The sequence below is a fragment of the Hetaerina americana genome, unplaced genomic scaffold (assembly GCF_022747635.1).
Source record: "Hetaerina americana unplaced genomic scaffold, ioHetAmer1.1.p SCAF_1, whole genome shotgun sequence".
Lineage (NCBI taxonomy): Eukaryota > Metazoa > Arthropoda > Insecta > Odonata > Calopterygidae > Hetaerina > Hetaerina americana.
Window position 1 is genome coordinate 83,930,334 of NW_027286069.1, and position 10,047 is coordinate 83,940,380.

The following is a 10,047-nucleotide window of genomic DNA, read 5'->3' on the forward strand; positions in this document are numbered from 1 at the left end:
CGTATTATATTCCATTTATAGTTGGAAACTTAGCATTTAATTAAAATCGAAAATTGAGTGTTTGCTCTCCTAATTAAAAATCTGTTGGCAAGAAATAAGCCTGCATCATTGTCGTGTCGAAGAAGAAGCCTTATCATGTATCGTATTGCCCATGAACTTTTGTTAATAAAATATAAAGATCGCGAGCCTCAGGGATAATATGTTTATTTCTTGGCACTAAACGATAGAATACTTGTCCCTACCTAAATTCGTTTTAGGTAGCAATAGAAAGTTTATTTATGCTTCTATATTTGTCAGTTAAACTGTTATATTTTGGTGTGAAATTTTGCTTCATTTTTATTACGAGCGAAAAATAAAAAATATATTTTGCCTGATAGAAGGCTATATTAGCAAATAATAAGCAGAGGTTATCGATGTAGGTTTTAGTGTAGAATATTATTAAGATGTGAAACATGCCAATACGTTTTAACCAGCCAGTTACCGAAGTTTACCTAAGTGTTTTCGTCGATATCCAAATCATTTTCAATGTAATACTCTGTAGGGAACAAAACTCTGTAACTGCCAGTACTCTGAAGGGGACAAAATCGATGCAAACTAAATTTTACAAAATGAAGGTTTTGTGGCTTCAGTTCGCGTATTAATTGGACAGATCTCGCGCATATATATATATATATATATATATATATATATATATATATATATATATATATATGTATGATTTCGTAGACGTAACACGGAAGTGCCGAATAGTACAATACACAGTAACACACAATATAGAAACACAAAAAAAGAACACTCACACGTATTTTCTTGATATTTCGACGGAAACAATCCGTCTTCCTCTGAAGATATAGAAGTAATGACTTCTATATCATACAGGTATAATGATATAGTAATGACTTCTATATCATTACTTGATGAAGTAATGACTTCTATATCATTACTTCTATATCTTCAGAGGAAGACGGATTGTTTCCGTCGAAATATCAAGAAAATACGTGTGAGTGTTCTTTTTTTGTGTTTCTATATTGTGTGTTACTATATATATATGTATGTATAGGTACACACACACATATAAAAGACTGCAATATTATCGGAATATATTGCTCCAGTGTTAATACAATTACCACATAACTCACATACTTCAAAACTTAGCAAAATAATGAACATCTGCTATGTTACAGAAAAATTATTTTTCCCTATGACCATAGGTTCTTAACCACGTATGGCTCCGGATGTCGTTGACCGCTAATTTTTTCACGAAACACACCTTCACGTACCAGTTTCCTTGAACTAACTCCAAAAATTACTCGTTAACGCCTCTGGGTCACACGAGCCTGTTCACAACCAAGTGTCATACAGACCCTGAGGTCACTCGTTCCAATTAAGATTATGCACACGTTTTTATCAAATGAATTTAATGAGTGTAGGTATCTTAGAATCCCAGCGTCGCGCGATCCAGTCAAAAGGACTTCACACTAATAACGCTCGGGTCGCTAAATCTCCCACGGGTTCTCGAGGTCGACGACTGCTTTACATAATTCCCATGAAAATCATCAGCGCGCGGCGTCCCTCTAATCCTACACCGAGCGTCACCTCCCCTCCCCCCCCTCCTGCTGCGGCGGCCAATGTGAACGAGTTGATCGAGCACGAGACGAAGGAGAGGAGGGACAATCGCGGCAACTCGTCCACCGCAGAATCGTTTCAGAGGTAGAGGGAGTAAGCGAATGAACGCGGTCAGCGGGACGAGTGACGCCTCAAAGAAAGCGTACTGTTACGGTTAAATACGTCTCAATTTCGCCCGAATAAAAACATTTATCTATCTACCTATCTCTATGCATCCACACACAGTATACGCACACACACATTAATATATATATATATATATATATATATATATATATATATATATATATACATACATATATATATACATATATACATACATACACACACACATATATATATATACATATATATATATATATATATATACATATATACATACATACATATATATATATATATTTATATATATATGTGTATATATATATATACATATATACATACATACATATATATATATATATATATTTATATATATATGTGTGTATATATATATATATATATATATATATATATATATATATGTGTGTGTGTGTGTGTGTGTGTGTGTGTAGTGTATGTGTGTGTATAATATACACACACATACGCTTTATATACATACGTATCATGATTAACTGAAAAATTGAACCGCTTGTGTCTCACTCACTCATGAGCATGCTATATTCTTTACGCATTCCAGTATACACCCTTTCATCCAGCGTAAGAAAGTAGGCGGAAGACTCAGAAGAAAACTTTTCCATTTACAATTCAAATATCCTTCCTCTTCCTTTGCGAAAATAAAAGTAATAAAAAAAGAATTTCCCTGGATGCCAGGGCGTCCTCAGCCCCCTTCCCGCCGGTGCCCTACCTCCACGTCTTCCACCCCTTTGAGAGCCTCCCCACACTCCTCTCGAACGCCACGATTCTCTATGTGTTTCAATATAAACTCCTTTCCTTTTGGAGTATTCAAGAGTTTGCTGCATCAACTCACCCCATGGGCAGAACTCGACCCCGCCCCCACCCCCGATCCCCTCTCCTCGTTTGCCTTTTCTCCACCCACCCACTGTTCCCTTCCCCCTCCCGCCCCTCTCCCTCTCTTCCACCCCTAAACATCTCCGACGTTCACAGATCCCCAAAAGAGATTCAGAGTCCGGGAAACCGCAGCTGAACACTCTTGAATGCGGTGGACCTTTTATTTCCGCCCTCCTCCTTCTCCCACCCGCGCGCGGAAAGCCATACGTCCGCATTAAAGCGATCCGCGGAATCTAATATTTCACACTCCGGAAATTCCAGCATCCTTAGTACCACCGTCGTCCCCGTTCCTTCGCACGCATCTCCCACCATACCACGCCGAATCCCTTTTTTTCTCCTTCGCTCTCTCCGGCCCATCTCTCTTTCATCCTTCGATCCCCTTTCCCCGAGCCCTTGCTACTTATTCCTTCTCTCCAACCGCCTCTCCCTCGAGGAAGCACCCTCCTCTCCCGCTCCTCTCCTCACTATCCCCATTTTGCTTTTCCTCCTTCCCACCCTGCTCCCCTAGTTTCTTTTCGCACCACTTGTTTCAAGCAAAACAAACTTATATCCTTCCTTCCGAACCCTCCGCTCCAACAACTGCGCCATCCCTTTCCTGCTTTCTCGCCTTTGCTAACCCAACGTTTCTTTTCGTATTGTTTCCCTTTCCTTCGTCATCTTTCGCTGTAATCTTCCTTTCTATCTTCCTTCCTTCCCCCACATTCAACATCTAGAGCTCATGTGGCTTTTATTTTTTCCCAACCTCTCGCCCTTCAGAATATTTCAGCCCATTACATTCCGTGTGACGAATATTAGATAAGAGATAAATATATCCGTTTGCCTATGATGTTTGTTTCGTGGTAAAGTGGCCAAATATAAATAATATTTTATTTTGTCAAATCTATCATGCTCTTGTAATATATTATTGTGGAATTTCTCTTTTACCGTTGACCGTGGATCTTTTCACGAAATATATGCATCCAAGAATTGCGCCTTTGGGGTAAATTCAAAGACATAGTTTAAACCAACATTTTTGCCCCAAATACATATATTTCCCAATGTAAGGATTTCCCAATTGCCAGGATCTAAGATGGATATCTAGTAAGTGTCTTTTCCGCCATCATATCTCAGGTTTTGAGGGTAAGCGCGCAAAGGTGTTCAACTCTTCAATAGTTTCCATTACAGGGTATTCATATATTTGCAAAAATATTATATATATATATATATATATATACTACGAAACGATTCTTCATCTAATATTTAAAATTTGATGTGACTGAATTAGGATTATGAGAAATAATAAAAATATATTGCTCTCATACTGTTGAATAAAAATTTTGCAAGCAAATTGGAGGGTATGAATTTGAATTAAGAACAGTTTATGTTAACAGTTAACAGTTATGTTTTCATTGTTTCAATACCTATTATTCCTTCAAACGGTTCTGCTCATTTTATCCTTACTTTTACACTGTTCCTCTTCAATATATATTTTGTCCGCTAAGATTTTTCTCTTTTCCGCCTTAATACGTCAGAAAGCGTGAAATTCATGGTATTATTAATATTACTGGAATTGGATGTACTCTTTGCAGATATATTGTTATCATGTATCCATTTTATATCCTTTCTGATTTTTTCATCGTGGCTGTCATATAGTTTTACTATCAAAGTGAAGGCGAAATTTGAATATTATTCGCAAAGATACGATCTCTATGCGATGCTTTCCAATGTCATCTTACATAAATGCTACTCATGCTGGTAGTCATAGCTCACCTCTTCATTTCGCAAGATATTCTCAACTTTCCGAATGCTCTTCCGGGTATCCGGCAAAAATGCAAGTCTATGCGCTTAGCGCTTCATATCATTCCTCGACTTTGTTTGCGGTTATTAAATGGCTTCATGTAGAGAAAAGGGCTTGAATAGGAAGGTAGACTTTCTCCCATATCATCTCTCAATCTCCCTCCCTCTCTTTTATTTAGTCATGCTTACCACTCGACTTACACCGCTTTGCTACTTTCCCTACTTTTTTCCTACAATTCTTTTCTACGTAATTTCCTTTGTCGCACGACTTCCCACCAGCGTTTACGCTCTCTGTCTCTTTCCATTCAACATCCCCCCTCTCGATGTTTCTCTCTCTCTCTCTCCCGTGCCCCTAAACCCATTTTCTCATCCGCTCCCGCCTCCCCTTCTCCGTTTCCTTCAACCCGCCACCCGCGCCTGCCGTGACCACACTTATTCCGGCCTGCAGTCTCAAAATATGGGTTCGCATTTCCATCGATGGTGGAATAAAATGTAGAGCGGGGAACAGGGGTGGAGGAGGAGTGGTTCCGCCACTGTGCTGCTGCCGAAGCGGTGGGTCTTACCAAAAGGTTGGAGGAATGGAATTTGGGGGCGTTGAGGAGAGAAGTCTGGGGCATGCGGGAGGGTGGGAGATGCATTGGACGGCTGTGGACTTTCTCCGAGAGTGGAGCTGCATGCGAGGGCTTGGATTTTGGAGGGGGGAGAAAGGAATTACGACTCTCCGCAGGGAAGCAGGAGGAGCAAAAGAGGGAGTAGCTGTCAATGGGGCAAACGCACGGGATGTCGCGCTCGAAAGGGTATAAGGTTAATTTTTCCGGGCTCGAGATTGCCCTTTAAACCAATCTTGAGAAAGGTATCCCCCTTCGTGCAACTTCTTGCGAATAAATCCCCGACTGAAATATCCCTCCATCTGCAGCACATGCGCGAACTCTGACATCAGCTTATTTTTTTATTCTTTCTTCCCTTATTACACGTATTTCCAAGGGGGACTTGACTTTGCAAAAATTATGGAGGAATCCCGACTTTTGACTTGGTCTCACGCTGTGCAAAAGACCTAGTCGTATTGCGATTAGCTTTTATTATGGACTGCTCATTTCGAAAAAAAATATTTGCATAATAAATTTGTATGAATTGATTGCGTTCATATTTCAAAGCCACTACGTATTGATAATCACGATAAGCGAGACCTTAATTGGTGGTTAAATTTTCTCCACAGGGATTTAATTTAAAGAATTAACATTTTTAATCTTTTCTATATTTAAAAAATTCTAGAACCTTTTTGTGCATGTTTTTCTTCATTTAGCTTGAAATCAGCAGATGTGTAAAATAACGTACTCCCTGGTTGCATTATCGTAATTTTGACGGGGGGTTTCTCTTACTGACCCGATTTCTCCACCTGAATACATGAACATACCGCCCCAATCCGTACTCTGTAAGCCCCTTTGTTGTGTGTCATCTCCATTTCCCTGCTCCGTTGATATCCTTTTATTCTCCTCCGTCCCCCTCATCTCTTCCTATGCGCGATTCAGAAAGCCTAGCAATCATTGCCGGGCCTCACACTCTCTCCGATCTCTCGAGATGTCTCCTTTCCATGCATCTGGGAAACAAAAGCGTCAGCGTGATGTCCCATTTTTTTTTCTTCCGAGCCCCTCTGAGGTGTAACCCTGAAGCGTAGCAAATCGTTTCCGGTTTTATAGTTTTCACGTCGTTCTCTTGAGGTTGATGCCAGCGGGATACGGGCCGTGATCGGTGGAATCCTCAAAACGAGGTTGCGTCCGCTAGAAATGGCGGCCACCGAGTGGTTGATGGATGGCACAGTCTCCCCCCCAAGCTCCCCCGATTACGTTCAATTTCAGCATTTTTCATATGCATTGCAGCGCATGGCCATCTGTATGTGATGACCCCGTTTGTCTTTCGGGTTGAATATATGAGTCGCAATCCCAAAAGAATTTAAATTTGTTGCGAAAATGTAAAATTAACCCTCTTGATTTAGGAATTTGCCATAAATTTGGTTTGGTAAATTTGGTAAAAAAGATTGTTTGCTAAACTCCGCTATTTATTCAGAAAATATATTTCATTTCCGAAGTTACAGGGACAGTTTTTTCGCTTACATTTACACCGGCATACCTATCTAAACCACAATTTTGTATTACCTCCGGGGTGCTGCCATGGAAGAGTTATGGATATTAAGGGTAATATTTGAACATGATAATTATTTTTAGTAGAACTTAAATCAATTAATATCATGGAAAATGTATTAATATGAGCTATTCCAATAATATGGGCTGCAATTACTCGTTTTTATAATAGCTAATTAGTCAGTCTTAAGCATGCGATCCTATTTGACAACAAGTTGGTCATTTCTTTCATACTAAGTAAAATATTTCGGTTAAACACCGTTGCTGATGTTTCTGGGTAAGAGAACCTCTTACTATATTTTACCCCATTGTAGACCCGCTATAGATTTTCTCGGCTCAACCATATTTTATTGTTATAATGTTATTCCGTATATTTAAGAGGCATTTTTCAAAATAAAAGCTTCCATTTGCGTTCATAACACCGTAGTATTATCCACTTATAGTTGATCATACTACGATTGTTACGGAACATGTATGTTACCATCGATCATGATAAACCGGTTTGCAGATGGTTACAGATGAATCTGAAAGCATCTTGTACCGTCCAATTCTACATATTAATAGTAATTCTAAAAGCAAGACCTGTGCTCAGTCTACCTTTTGCTTGGCTGACGATACGTATTTGGTGCCTCAATAACTTATGTTTATCTTTCCTATTGTAGTGTACTAAGAAAAATGAATAATGGATGAAGTTTTGCGATGAACTAAATTCGAAGTGAGTGGTCAAGATTAAAGCAAAATGAAATCTTGCAAACCTGTGGGCAAACGAATGCTATCGTCACTGTTCAATCTTTGCAACCATGTACGAGGAAGCTAACTTACGCTTTTCATTATTCTCTCTTGGACAAATTTCAAATATGGTGAACTGAACTCGAAAGTAATGTTTTTGTAAAATAAAGAATGAAACAAAAAAAGTTAAATTGAACATTTCGGCTTCTTCGGAAATAGGGATGTCTGTCCTTATGTCTGACACGAAAGTAAAATTTGAGATCTACTTTTATACGTTGTGATCTTTATTACGAAGATAATATGATCCTAAAATGGACGAGGTGCTTCTAATTTCAATTATTAGAAAAAAATTAGAGCTACTGAGTATTCCAGTGGTAGATCGCTGGAATGCTGACTGAAGGGTCCGAGTTAGATCCCCAGGGATGCCTCAAGACACCATCAGCACAAACCCGGATTATCTCATCAAAGTATACGATTTTTTATCACAGATCTTACTGGGAAGCCCACAACGGCAAAGGGAAATGGAACTGGTCCCCTATCCTGACTGCGTGTGACGCCGTTAGCCTAAGTACTTAATAAGGTCTACCCTCACCTATCAAACCAAACTTTGAATCGAATACTATGGTAGGTGTGGCATATGTCGGGTGGTACCTAAAACTACTGATTTTTAGAAAGAAAAAAGAAAAATCGTTTCTCAATGAGATTTTGATGGCGCTAGCAACACTATAATAAGGAATCTGTTGCGTAAGAAAGAAAATTCTAGATAAAAGCAATAAACGAATGAAAATTATATCGGAACAATATAATTTATCAATCGAAAAATCTAACAAATGTTTTAAAATATACTTATTTTTATCCAAAAAATGTAGGATATCTGCGGAAATTTCAAACTTGAGAGGATATTTTTAATTCTATTTTTGCTAAAAATAACGTGGTATGACTTTCGAACGACCGATTTCACTAGTATTTCCCAAATTCCTTCCATCTTTTATAGTTTTCTACGTACATATACTTCTGTTTTTCAAATACCACTCTTATTCTGCCTTGTTATAATAATTTTATTTTTATGCACCCTAGTTTTTCTCCACCCCAACATATGCCTTGATCTCCCACATTCCCTGATTCCCCCAATTTCCCATCCTCCTCACTCCTTACATCAATTTCTTTCACGTCCTCCCTTCAAGTCCCCTCCCGACCGCCCCGTTTCTCTCGTCAGCCCCCCATCGTCCCCTCACCGGTCATCCCGACCCGTTCCTTATTGCTCCCTATCAAAGGGAGCCGTCGCCGGTGCCTTTTGCCCGACTCCCTTCACATGGCCGCATAAATCGGCCACTGGCGCCGCGGCGCGTGCGCCTGTACTGCCTTCGCCCCCTCATCTCACGTCCCCGCACCCCCGAACCCTCTCTCCCACCCTGCCGTCCTTTCTTCATTCCCTACCTCCCTCAGATCCTACTTGAAATATCTCTCTCCAGCCCTTCTTCCATCGTTTGAATCTTAGCGAGTTTCCCACGATACTCCCGTGTATTTATATCCACCCTCCTCCACCGGATCGCCGTTCCCAGCCCCACATCCCCTATCACCTCTCCTTCCTTCCGTTCTTCGTCCTGCCGCGATCCACCGCTCTCCTGCAGCCTTACGTTTTCGTTCTCCATCTTTCTTCGCCCTTCACTCAGGGCTTTACCTCCATCCAATCCTATCAACTTCCTCACCCTCTCCCTCGCGTTTTCTTCCGCTCCTGTCTCCTGCTCCGACCTTCGGCTTTCCTTGTAAAATCCCTATGTCTTCCCATTTTCTTGTAACCTCCTTTCTCATAAACATCGTATATACATCCTGCTTCGAACTGTAGCGACACCGTTTTACTTCCATTTCCCTATGGCGTCTGGCTATCGTCCTCGTCCGATTTTTGTACTCTTCCATTCGACGTTTCCATTGCAAGCATTCTCCCCCATCTCGCAAGCTCTTCCAATGGCACGTTCCATGTTTTCTCTCTTCGGCTTTAACAGTATTGAGGTTCGAAGGATTTAATGTTTTGGAATAACATTCTTACTTCTTTTTCAGTTCAGAAATGTGTGTTTTGTCCGAAACATTTAAATTTAATCCAACGTTAGATAAATACATATAGTACAATTATTATAGAGAAGAGTTATTATTACTATATATATATATATATATATATATATATATAGAATTAATAATATTACAGAATTATTGTTATGGCAGCATTATATAGAATGTATAGTAGAACTATTTTGAGCATCTCTCGTAGAATAATTTGATACTTATCTCCATCGGGATGTAAAACACATCTCAAGTGTGCTATATGTTACAATAAAATGGGGATATATCTACTTACGAATCGTGTATTAGGAACTTATTGGAGTAATTGGTAACCGAAAAGGAACGACTATGGTACGAAAACGTACCATATTTTTTCCATGTAAGATACGTACGAATAAGGCACGTAAAACTTGCCATATTCGTATGCATCTTAATGTAATGCATATATTGATCCCGAAATTTAAATTTCTTTCAAGTTTTATTAACTTGAGTTTTTAGAAGCCCTAGTTATTTAAAGTTGATTGTATATGATGACTTATTTTATCGCTAGTATATTTAACCTAATTTTGCTTTATTCCAAGGCACCTTAATCCAATACTGGATCTGTTATCAAAACAGCACTCGTTGCTCCAAATTTGAAAAGGAAACTCAACTTTTCCTTTTTAGAAATGTTTATATTATTAACGAATTTCAACTTTTCTTTCATTTA

General features: G+C 39.3%; 1 protein-coding gene across 1 annotated transcript in view; it reads left to right on the plus strand.

Moving 5' to 3' along the window:
- Nucleotides 1-10,047, plus strand: part of LOC139687406 (thrombospondin type-1 domain-containing protein 7B-like) — a gene marked incomplete at its 5' end in the record, with an annotated part of 198,011 nt that overhangs the window by 6,692 nt on the left and 181,272 nt on the right. The gene's annotated exons all lie outside the window — the stretch shown is intronic.